Genomic DNA, 12,441 nt, shown 5'->3' with positions numbered 1-12,441 from the left:
AGGAAACTTTGTGCAAGTTCAAGTTTCGTGCCGAAGCCAACTCCTGATGTCCACCACATATCCGCCGCATGCCTCGTCTTTGTACACCGCCGTCCATTATACACGGTCGTACCCAGTTAGCAGCAAGTTCCTAAATTGCAAGGACGGGTTTGAAGTTAAAGGAACAGCTCGCCTTTTGATGGACAATCTTCGTCTGCCCGAATGGAAAGTCTACTTTCAAAATAAAACTTACATATATATACATATAGATCGAAATAAAATGTGCAAGAGGATTAGTAAATACAGGATACTACCACAAAGTTTATAACAACTTCACAATACTTGCATAAACCATGTCAAGTTCTTTAGCTTTTAGAATTACATACTTATCAACAATTTGAAGGAGATGATATAGATTTAAATTATATACTTATATATATATATATATATATATATATTTATATAATTATAAGTATATATATTATACTTTTCAATTTTTCATCTTAAACTATTAAAATCACATCAGTACTATGCCTATTTTATATTTTTATATGAAATTAAATATTATAAATTTATTGTGTGTGTATGTATATATATATATATATATATATATATACTTATAAGTATTGCTGTATTTTTTGATATATAAAATAAATTTATACATCTCTGGTAAATTAAATTTTATATAAATTTTTAAAAATAAAAAATAACCATCTATATATTTTCACTTCATTTTATTTTTTATATATAATAAATACATATATTATTTAATTAAATATAAATTAATAGAAGTAAGTAGAAGTAGATATAAAAATGTTAAGAAGATGTCATCTTCTTTAAAAAGTTTTGAGGAATTTTTCTAGTCACAAATTAAATATTTAGACTTCTACAAATATGCCACCTAGCTACTAAAACTTCTTCTATAATTAATTTTTTTTAGGAAGTCATGGTGGAAGCAACTCATAATTTGAAGCTTTGCCAACAACATGAATTATAAACAATAAAAACCTCAATACACTCTTGCATCGCTAAAAAAGAGTAGGTATTCACATTAAAATAGTATTATATTAGAACTAGAATGACTATTGCCAAAGACAAGAAGACTAGAGACTCTTAAAATAAGATTAAAAAAATAAAAAATAAAAAAATAATAACAAGAGTAAAGTAGGCCTTATTCTTGCTTCCATACATACTATCTAAGTTAGAGCTATGTTGAGATGTTTGATACAACCTTAGACACATGTCTAACTTATAAGATAAGTTTCCTACATATGTATCATATGTCCAACTTGTACCACAAGTCACTAACATGCTGCTAAATTTTTAACCTATCAATCACCTACAAACATGTGTAAAGTCAAATCCATATCTATGAAGCTTCTAAGAAGTTATTCCACACCAGATTATCAAACTTACTTCTATCTAATTTCTTTAAGCTAAGTAAATATATATATATGCATATGACAAGCTTGAATTACATACCTTGTGGTCTTTAAAAAGCTTCCATAAGACCTTCTTTATATATATATATATATATATATATATAAGTTTGAAGTCATTTTTATTATTGTCAATACTTCTTTTATATTCCAATCTTGATTCAAGACTTCTATGCTCGCTATAGTTGGTAATAACACTATTGGTTTATTTCTATTTTATGACTATCTCTTCTTTCTTTATTTTCTTTCTTCTTCAATGATATACGAATCTATATATATATATATATATATATATATATTGAATTCTTTTGTGATATATATCTTTGACATATACCTACATAAATATTACCATTGAATCTCTTTACTTTATTTTAGAATTAATGTGTTAAAATAGATTATTAATGTATAATAATGGTTTTTTTATATTACATTAAATTAAAGTGAAAATATATTTTTTTTGTATCAAAACATGTTATTGATATTTTTGTATAATAATTTATTTTAATTATTTTAAAAATATACATTCTAATATTTCTATTATAAATAATATATATATATAAATATATATTTTTATTATTATTAATTTTATTATTCTTATTATGTAAGAATAATAGAATATGTATGTGATATTTTTTGATATGTTGTTCATATTGCAATTCATTATAATAATAAGAAGTAGTCAATAAATTTTTTATTTAAATTAGTAATATTTACATGTAATTGCAACCAACAAAATTTGTAGAAGTAGCAAGCAACTCCACATGTATATGTTTAAAATAGAAGTTTTTTTTTGAAATGAATAATTTTTGTACAAATAAACTCTTCCTACTTTAATACATGAGATATAGACTATAATTTCATGCTTTAAAAAAATAAAATATATTTGTATATATGTATATATATATATATATATATATATATATATAGATTTCAAGTTTAAAAATTAACATGATGTAAAAATTAATAATGAGATTATATATATATATATATATATATATATATATATAATATCATTTTTTTAATAAAATAAAAAATTAAATTTAAAGTAATTTTATATATCTAAATTTTCAACTTTTGATATCAAATGTATGCTCTAATAACAAATTTCTATTAAATTCTTTATAGCAAAATAAATTTATCAAAATTTATAAATTTGATACATAAATTTATGATTTTTATTTATTTATTTTTAATTTTTTTAATATAAAATAGAAACTTATTTGTAAAAATTATCTCTTTTAAAATATTTTAATCTTTTAGCAAAGAATATGCTCTATTTTATAGTTATTTATATCTATTTTAATAATTTGAAATAGTTTTAAATTTAATTGATAATATATAATTAATAAAATAAATAAAATAAGAGATTTTTAATTTAAAATTTTAACTAAATTATTTCTAAGATATTTCTATTTTCTTATTGTTGGTTAACTTTATTATGTTTTTTGAATGATTTTTAGTTTTTATTTTTGAATATGAACATAAGTTTAAAACTTATTTTATAAGTATAATCATTTAATTGATTTGATCCTTACATATATATATATATATATATATACACATATGGCTCAAGCTACAAGTACATTCCAAATTACTATACACATATCCATTATATCTATACACATACCTAGAACCTTTGATTAGCTAATCTAAAACTTTTTTTCTTTGTTTCGACACAGATTTTGGTTCTTTCTTTCATTTTTCTTTATCTTGGCAGTGAGATCCATACTAGAGCAAAATAAAGATAGAGGAGATTTGAAACCCATATTAAGATAAGAAAGAAGAAAAGGAGAGAATTAGAACATGCACTGGGACAATCAAGAGAAGAAAGAGGGATAAAGAAAAAATGAATTGGATCAATCAACTAAAAGCTTTGAATGTGTGTATAAACATAATGGATGCGCATATAGTAATTTAGAGTATGCTTGTAGCCTATATATATATATATCACACTAAATTTAAAAAATTATGATTTTTTAAAAAATTACTTTATTTTGAGCTTTATATATTCAAAGCATAAAAAAAAATAGAAATAATTTATAATATGTAAATATAATTTAATTATCAAAAGATAATATCTAATATATATATATATATTTTGATATTGGATTTTATATAAAGATAACTATATTGAAGAAACACAATAAGCAAAACACAAGTAAGTAGAAATCAACAAGGTTAAACACAAGAGAAGTGTGGAATGAGATGCCTCTCACTTCCAATATCCTTTACTTATGGATAGAGTTTACATCTATTGTGGCTCAACTTCATTTTCGTTCATTCTTACTTCATTCAAGTAAATTTAGATTCCACTTAATCTAGCCACCACTATAAATCCTAGCCACTATCTTGGTAACTTTCCTATTACCTTTTGCTGCCTTTTAACCATTAACAACTTATGTTAGGTAATATCTTTTATTTGTCCAATATTTACTTTATTACTCCCACTTTGCTATTGGTTAAATATTTCTAATCCTAATGCCTTTATCAATTTGTAATGTCTATCCTTCACCAATGCTTTTATAAGCAAATTAACAAGCATGTCTTTTGTTGCACAACACTTCATATCAATCACTCCCATTTCAATTTTTTCTCATATGAAGTGGTATTGAATGTCAATGTACTTTGTTCTTGAATGATGCTTTGGGTTCTTTGCAAAGGTAAGACATCTTTCATTGTCACACTTCATTGGAATTTCTTCTAGTTGTACAAGTTCAATGACTTCTAAAACTTGTCTTAGCCATATTGCCTCTATTACACCATGACTTGTTGCCATGTACTCTGCCTCCATTATTGACCTTGCAATTATTGGTTGTCTCTTGCAATTCCATGAAATTACTTTCACTCCAACAAAGAACACATATTTTATTGTTGACCTTCTATCATTTGCATTTCCAGCCCAATCCACATCACAATAACCATGCAATGTAATATTATCACCTCCAACGTACTATTCAAAGTTCAAAGTACTTTTTAAGTACCTCATGATGCTTTTAATGGTTATCTAATGGATTGGTCCAACCTTTGATATGTATTGACTCACAACACTCGCCACATATGCAAGATCCATCATTGTGCCAACCATTGCCTACTGCTACCTTGTATGGAACATCTTTCATTTCATCTTCAACTTCAACAAACTCCTCATCCGTGAGCTTCATCATTTTCATATTAGCCTCCAATGGTGTTTCAATAGGCTTGCACTCTACCATGTTGAATCGTTTCAACACTTCTTCAATATACTTCTTTTGGCTCAATGTAATGATCTTCTTAGCTCGAACTCTCACAAACTCCACTTCTAAGCAATAGTGAAGCTCTCCCAAATCACTCATCTCAAATTCTTTCGTTAGTTTTGCCTTCAACTTATCCATATTTTTCAAGGTTTTGGTCAAGATGATTAAATCATCAATGTAGAGAATAACAATCAACAAGAAGACTTTTGATTGCATCACATATATGAAATGATCAACATCACTTCTCACAAATCCCTCATTTACAAAGAATGTGTCGATGCATTGGTACCATATCTTTGGTGATTGCTTGAGCCCATATAAGAATTTCTTCAACTTACAAACAAGGTGTTACTTGTCTTCTTCAACAAATCCTTGAGATTGATCCATGTACATATCTTCTTCCAACTCTCCATTCAAGAAAGTCATCTTCACATCCATTTGATACATCTCCAAATCCATTGCTGCCCCAATTGTAACAATGGTTCTAATAGTAGTGAATTTGGCCACGAGAGCAAATGTCTCATTAAAATCAACTCTATCAACTTGTGAATAGCCTTTGGCAACCAATCTTGTCTTATACCTTACAACATTGCTCATTACATCCCTCTTTGTTCTAAATACCCATTTACAACCAATTGAAGCTCGATATGGCAGAAATTGAGTCAATTCCCATATTCCATTATCCATGAGTGATTGATACTCTTTTTTCATGGCTTTCTTCTACTTCAAAGCATCCATGGACTTCATTGCATCACACAAACTCAACGGATCAACAAGAAGTATAAAATTGACATGTTCTTTATTTACTTGAAGAAAGATGAAATTCTTCCACTATTCGCCACGTTGTTTTCTATCTCTCAAAGGATATCTCTTTTTATTTGAAGAAGACTCAACTAGTTGTATTCTATGGTCTCTTTCAACCTTCTTTTCTTTTTTAGATAATCTTTTCTCACTCAATGGTTGATAATCCTCATCACCATCATCATCAACATCTTCATGCTCTTTATTGTTAGTCTTAGCATTTTCAAAGGCCTTGTTTTCCATCTTCTTTATTTTTTCATCTTCATTTCTATCTTTACAACCATCATTGTCTTTATCTTCTTTATTTTTTACTAAATTTGAAGATGTGTCCACAAACACACTATTACTTCCACTTGGACACATCTCCAAGTAATCACAAGCACTCTTATGCTCTAAAAACTCAACATCACGACTTTCGATGATCTTTTTGGTCTCCAAATACATGAGTCTATAAGCCTTTGTACCTTCACAATATCCAACAAACACACATTTTGTACCTTTTGCATAAAATTTTGATCTCATACAATTTGATGTTTTTATATATGTTATACATCCAAAAGTCTTCATGTGTGAAATACAAAGTTTCTTCCCACTCCAAGCTTTTTTGAGAGTTTTGATGTAAGTGCTCTTATAAGGCACATATTCCTGGTATATATTGCTATTCCCATGGCTTCTATCCAATATTCAAATTCAAGATTTTGTACATGTAGCATATTCTTTGTCGTCTCCACAATGGTATGATTTGCTCTTCTAGCAACTTCATTTTGTTGTGGAGTATAAGAAGTGGAGGTTTGTCTTGCAATACCATGCATCTTCAAGAAATCATTGAATTTCTTTGACATATACTCACCTCTATTGTTGGTATGTAATATCTTGATTTTGCACTCACATTGCTTCTTTACAAGTGCCTTAAATTCCTTAAATCTTGTGAAACACTTACTTTTTATTTTGAGGATGAAAATCCACACCTTCTTTAAAAAATCATCAATGAATGTGACAAAGTACCTTGCTTCTCCTATTGATGGCATCATCATAGGTCCACAAACATCAGAATAGACTATCTCCAACAACTTGGTTGCATGTGTTACAACTCTACTTGGAAATGTAGCTCTTGTCACGGACATACATATAATTACCTATATGAATAGATAAAAGTATGTAAAAGTAGATAAAAATAGGTTAATTATGTAATATCTTCTAGAGAAGCTTCTTAGAAGCTTCATAGACGCTGCTTTGACTTTATAGGAGTCTATAGTTGACTTTTAGGCTAGAAACTTGGTCAACAAGTTAGCCATGTGCCACACATGTTGGAAGCTTAAAGAACAAGCTAACTACGTGGTCCATCCATAGAAAACTTGCCTTGTAAGCAAAGGCATGTGGCCTAGAAAGTCAACATATATTGGAGGTCTTATAGAACATCGCCATGTGGCTTCTAGTTAGATAGTATATATAGAGGCAAGAGTGAAGCCCTCTTCACTCTTGTCAACTCCTTTCTTGCTACTAGTCTAGTTTCAAGGGTCTCTAGTTTTCTTGTATTTTGGCAATAGCCATTCTAATTTCTTTCTTAATATACATATTTCTATTTTGTCCTATTTCTTTGAGAAAAGTCTCACTTACTCTTTAGCTTTCATCGAGTTCTTGTCCTTGACAGATTGACAAGAGTACACTTACAATATGAGAGCTTTGTCTTTTCTTGATTAAGAGTGGATTACTCCTTTTTCTTGATAAGACATAAGCGCATTAGAAGTTGCGGATTACCCTCTTTTAAACTGATATTGTTCTTAGTATTTTCTTTGTTATCAATTCCTCTCTTCTATTTGTTTTGAGCGTTATTAGACATCTTCTCTTTTCTAAGTGCTACTATGGCAGAGCTTGTTGAAATGAAGAGTGCAATGGCACAGATGCAAGAATAATTGAGGGAGTTAATGCTTGCGATGCATCAACTCAATTTACCACCACAAGGAGTAACAAGAATGGTAGGAAGTGAAGATATAGAGATGATTGGGGCTGCTTTAACATCTGCACCAAACCATGTCCCTTCTCCCAGAATGGAACACCCTTCGAGTGTTAGAGAACCGAGAGTGGCCTTGCCCGAGAAGTTTGATGGTACCAGATCCAAGTTTCGAGGATTCATCAATCAGGTCCAATTAGTGATTGAACTTCAACCCCAGAGCTATTCAACTCCAGGGTCATAAGTTAGATTCATTGGTACACTTCTTTCAGGTTCAGCATTGTCATGGTTTTCATCTTTTCTTGAACGACGAGATCCAATATTGGATAATCTGGAGGCTTTTTTGGCGGAGTTTCGATCCATGTTTGGAGAACATGATGCAATTCGTGTTGCAACCAACAAGATCCGTATTTTGCGACAAGGCAATCGATCAGTAACATTATATGCTTCGCAATTTCGACAACTTCCAACTGATATCAAGTGGGATGATGCCGCACTTGTGAGTCAATTTCTCTACGGATTACAATATGAGGTAAAGAAATTGATGCTTAATTTACCTGATCCTCAAACATTGAGTCAAGCAATTGACTTTGCTATGAAGTACGACAATCGACTTTTTGAATTTCGATCCGAGAGTCGCACAAGTAGGCCTCAACGTTACTACAATTCAATGGCAACACCGACGTCTCCTCAACACATACCTTCAGAAGTAGAGGATATGCAAATTGATGCGGTACGTTTCAAACCTCTTACTGAGCAAGAAAAGTCTCGTCGTCGACAAGAAGGATTGTGCTTATATTGTGGAGAACCTAAGCACACTGCTCAACATTGTCCAAAGAAGCGACGTAACTACAAAATGAGGAGTACGGCTGTCAAAGAAGACAGTATGTCGGAAAACGAGTACGTCCAGCTACAATAGGGACCGTGCGGCTGGAATCTTGTACAACTTCTAATGAAGGTCCTATCCTCTCCTCAGAACCATCTCCTTGTTTTATAATAGATGTGCGTTTAGGACCTAATAATTACAAAACCTCTGCCTTGATAGATTCAGGAGCCTCAGCTTGTTTTTTAGATGAAGAATTTGCTAGATGTCATAGAATATCATTAATACAAAAAACTAAACCTGTATACGTAGAAGTCATAGATGGTCGTCCGTTGTCTTCTGGAGATGTAACTCACGAAACACTTCCTGTAGATGTAGTAATAAATGGTCATAGTAGTTGCGTAATTTTTAATATAATTAGATCTCCCTCTAATCCAATAATTTTAGGCTTATCATGGTTAGAAAAGTATAATCCTCGAATAGATTGGATTTCTCGTAAACTTGATTTTCCTCGGAGCATTAGTAACAGTTCTATTAATCAAGTAAAAAACCATGAGTCTAGTATAGTAAAATCCGCACTTATAGGTGCAAAAGCATTTATACACGCAGCAAAAGAAGGATCAACTTTTGCTATTTATGCTGCACCTATTTCTGAAAGCGTAAAGACTTCAAGTGGCATTCCAAGTCAATATCAGGATTATCAAGACGTTTTTGAGAAAAAGAATGCAGATATTCTTCCTGAGCATCGCCCATACGATTGTTCAATCGATCTCAAGGAAGGAACTCAGCCACCATTTGGACCAATTTACAGTTTATCGCAAGATGAGTTGGCTCAACTCAAGACATATATTGACGAGAATTTAGCGAAGAATTTCATACGCCATTCAAAATCTCCAGCAGGAGCTCCAATTTTATTCGTAAAGAAAAAAGATGGATCTTTACGAATGTGTGTTGACTATCGAGGATTCAACAAGATCACAATCAAGAACAGGTATCCATTACCTTTGATATCAGGACTCCTTGACCAGTTGAATCAAGCTAAGATCTATACAAAAATAGATCTAAGAGGAGCATATAATCTAGTACGGATCAAAGAAGGAGATGAATGGAAGACTACGTTTCGAACCAGGTACGGACACTTTGAATACAATGTCATGCCTTTTGGACTCACGAATGCACCAGCTGCTTTTCAACATCTCATGAATGATGTATTTCGTGAATTCTTAGACAATTTTGTCGTCTGCTACCTAGACGATATCCTGATTTATTCTAAGAATGTTGAAGAACATGAAATACATGTTCGTCAAGTATTACAAAAACTTAGAGATGCAGGATTGTACGCCAAGATAGAAAAGTGTGTAATTCACACTACTCAAGTTGACTTTTTAGGATACATCATTTCAAATGATGGTCTTATGATGGATTCTAAGAAAGTCCAAACAATCATGGATTGGAAGATTCCAAAGACTGTAAGAGATGTCCAATGTTTCTTGGGATTTGCCAATTACTATCGGATCTTCATCAAAGACTTTTCACGAGTTGCAGCTCCACTTACACGCTTGACTAGTAAAGATAAATTCCAATGGAATCAAGAAGCGGAAGCAGCATTTGAAGCCTTGAAGACATCGTTTGTCTCTGCACCAGTCTTATATCGTGTTGACTTTTCTAAGGTATTTTTTATGGAAACAGACGCATCGGATTTTGCCTTGGGTGCAGTTTTATCACAAATGGGAACAGATGACAAACTTCATCCGATAGCTTTTCATTCAAGAAAATTCTCAGCAGCCGAGATCAATTATGAGATCCACGATAAAGAACTTCTTGCGATCAGGGATTCCTTTCAAGAATGGCGTCATTATCTAGAAGGCGCTTCTAGTCTAGTCACTGTATATACAGATCACAAGAACCTCGAGTATTTCATGTCAGCACGCGTATTGAATCGTCGTCAAGCTCGTTGGAGTATGTCTTTGTCAAGATTCGACTTCATTATCACTTATCGGCCAGGAAAACAACAAGGTTTGTCCGATGCCCTGTCTAGACGTTCTTATTTTGCACCAAAAGAAGGAGATGCAGCTTTTGAGCAACAAAGAACGGTCCTCTTGAAACCAGAGCAATTTCATCTCCGAGCAATGAAATCAACACTGACTGTTGATTCAACTTTTCTTAAGCAAATCCAGTCCAGTATGTCCTTAGACCCTCTTGTTCATGATATCAAGAATAATTCTTCCAAGTCTCATGATTCTTCTAAGTTCGAGTTCAAGAATAATCTATTATATTTTGAAGGATGCCTATATGTTCCAGAAGGAAAAGCACGTTTACGTGTTCTTCAAGCACGTCATGACTTTCCAGCAGCAGGTCACTTTGGATATAATAAGACTCTGGAACTCATATCAAGAGATTTTTGTTGGCCACAAATGTGAAAGTCAGTCAAAGACTTTGTACAATCATGTGATATTTGTTCAAGATCAAAAATTCCTCGACATCGACCTTACGGACTTCTTCAGCCATTACCTATACGAGAACAACCATGGTCTTCTGTTTCTATGGATTTCATCACAGATCTTCCAAACTCAAGAACTTATGATTCTATATTTGTGATAGTAGATCATTTCACCAAGATGGCACATTTTATGCCATGTACAAAATCTATCACAGGTGAAGAAACAGCTAAGCTTTTCATTGATAATATCTATCGCTATCATGGATTACCTAAAGATATCATATCGGATAGGGGAACTCAATTTGTGTCGAGATTCTGGAGGACTCTTTTCAAGATTTTAAAAGTGGACATAAAGCTATCTTCAGCTTTCCATCCTCAAACTGATGGACAAACAGAGCGCGTAAACCAAGTCTTGGAACAGTATTTAAGGTGTACCATCAACTATCAACAAGATGATTGGACAACCCTTCTGCCATTGGCAGAGTTTGCTTATAATAATACAGTACATTCTTCCACGCAACAAACACCTTTCTTTGCCAATTATGGCTATCATCCACGACTTGATACTTTTGATTTTTCAAAAGTTGATAATCCTACAGCAGAAGATATGGCAAATCGGTTGTCAGAGTTACATGCAATAATGAAGGCGCAGTTGAAGAAAGCTCAAGAACGACAAAAGATAAATGCAGATGTATATCGTAAAGAGCAACCACAACTCAACGTGGGTGATAAGGTATGGCTACTTCGTCGCAATATCAAGACCACTCGACCTTGTGACAAATTGGACTATCGTAGGCTTGGCCCCTTTTTTGTTTCTGAACAGATCAACCCAGTTGCATATCGGTTACATCTACCGGAGTCAATGAAGATCCATCCTGTATTCCACGTGTCTCTTCTTGAACCATATAAGACAGTGGATATACAAGGAAGAAGACAAATGCCACCGCCTCCTATAGAAGTAGATAATAATGAAGAATTTGAGGTGGAAGAGATATTAGACTCAAGGCGGCGCCGAAATAAGCTGGAATATCTTGTTCATTGGCGCGGATATGATATTAGTGAGCGCACATGGGAGCCATCCAGGAATCTAGCAAATGCATCAGCTAAAGTCAAAGTTTTTCATCAACGACATCCATCAAAACCAAGATGAAAACCTCTCTTATAAAAGAGACAAGATTGAGGCAAGATAACATTCAATTTCCTATCCTTGTTTGTAACTTCTTTGCATTTGTGACGCTAATTAGATGGAGAGCCAACAACCAGCGGATTCAACTCAAGAACCTTCGTTTGCTGACTTACCGGATGAGACATTGCGATTGTCACAACCTTCAAGACGACGCAACCGAGATGATGATCCTCAAGAACGACATGTTCTTCCTCGAATAGATGGTGAGATACAACGCATTTAGTATCACGAGCTTGGAAGAGATTCTCGATGTTTGGTGATATTATTGGAGATAGGAACGACTCTTGATGGTGTTTCAAATGTATTATTTGAAGGAAGTTATGAAGGCCTCAACAGTGATCAAATAACAGGGTGGTCTTCTCGCCTTGGAATGGGACACTATCGATGGCTAAGAGGACCCATCAACTATCTTCGAAGAGAACAAAGATCAGAGTATGTAGCAAATACAATTCGCTGCATATTAGATTTTTTCAATATATAATCACCGCTCCTCGTGGAACTCGTCCCTAGAAGGGGGGGTAATGTCACGGACATACATATAATTACCTATATGAATAGATAAAAGTATGTAAAAGTAGGTTAATTGTGT

Source organism: Physcomitrium patens, chromosome 18 (genome assembly GCF_059467195.1).
Source record: "Physcomitrium patens ecotype Gransden chromosome 18, ASM5946719v1, whole genome shotgun sequence".
In the NCBI taxonomy this organism is placed as follows: Eukaryota; Viridiplantae; Streptophyta; class Bryopsida; order Funariales; family Funariaceae; genus Physcomitrium; species Physcomitrium patens.
This window is presented reverse-complemented; position numbering follows the sequence as displayed.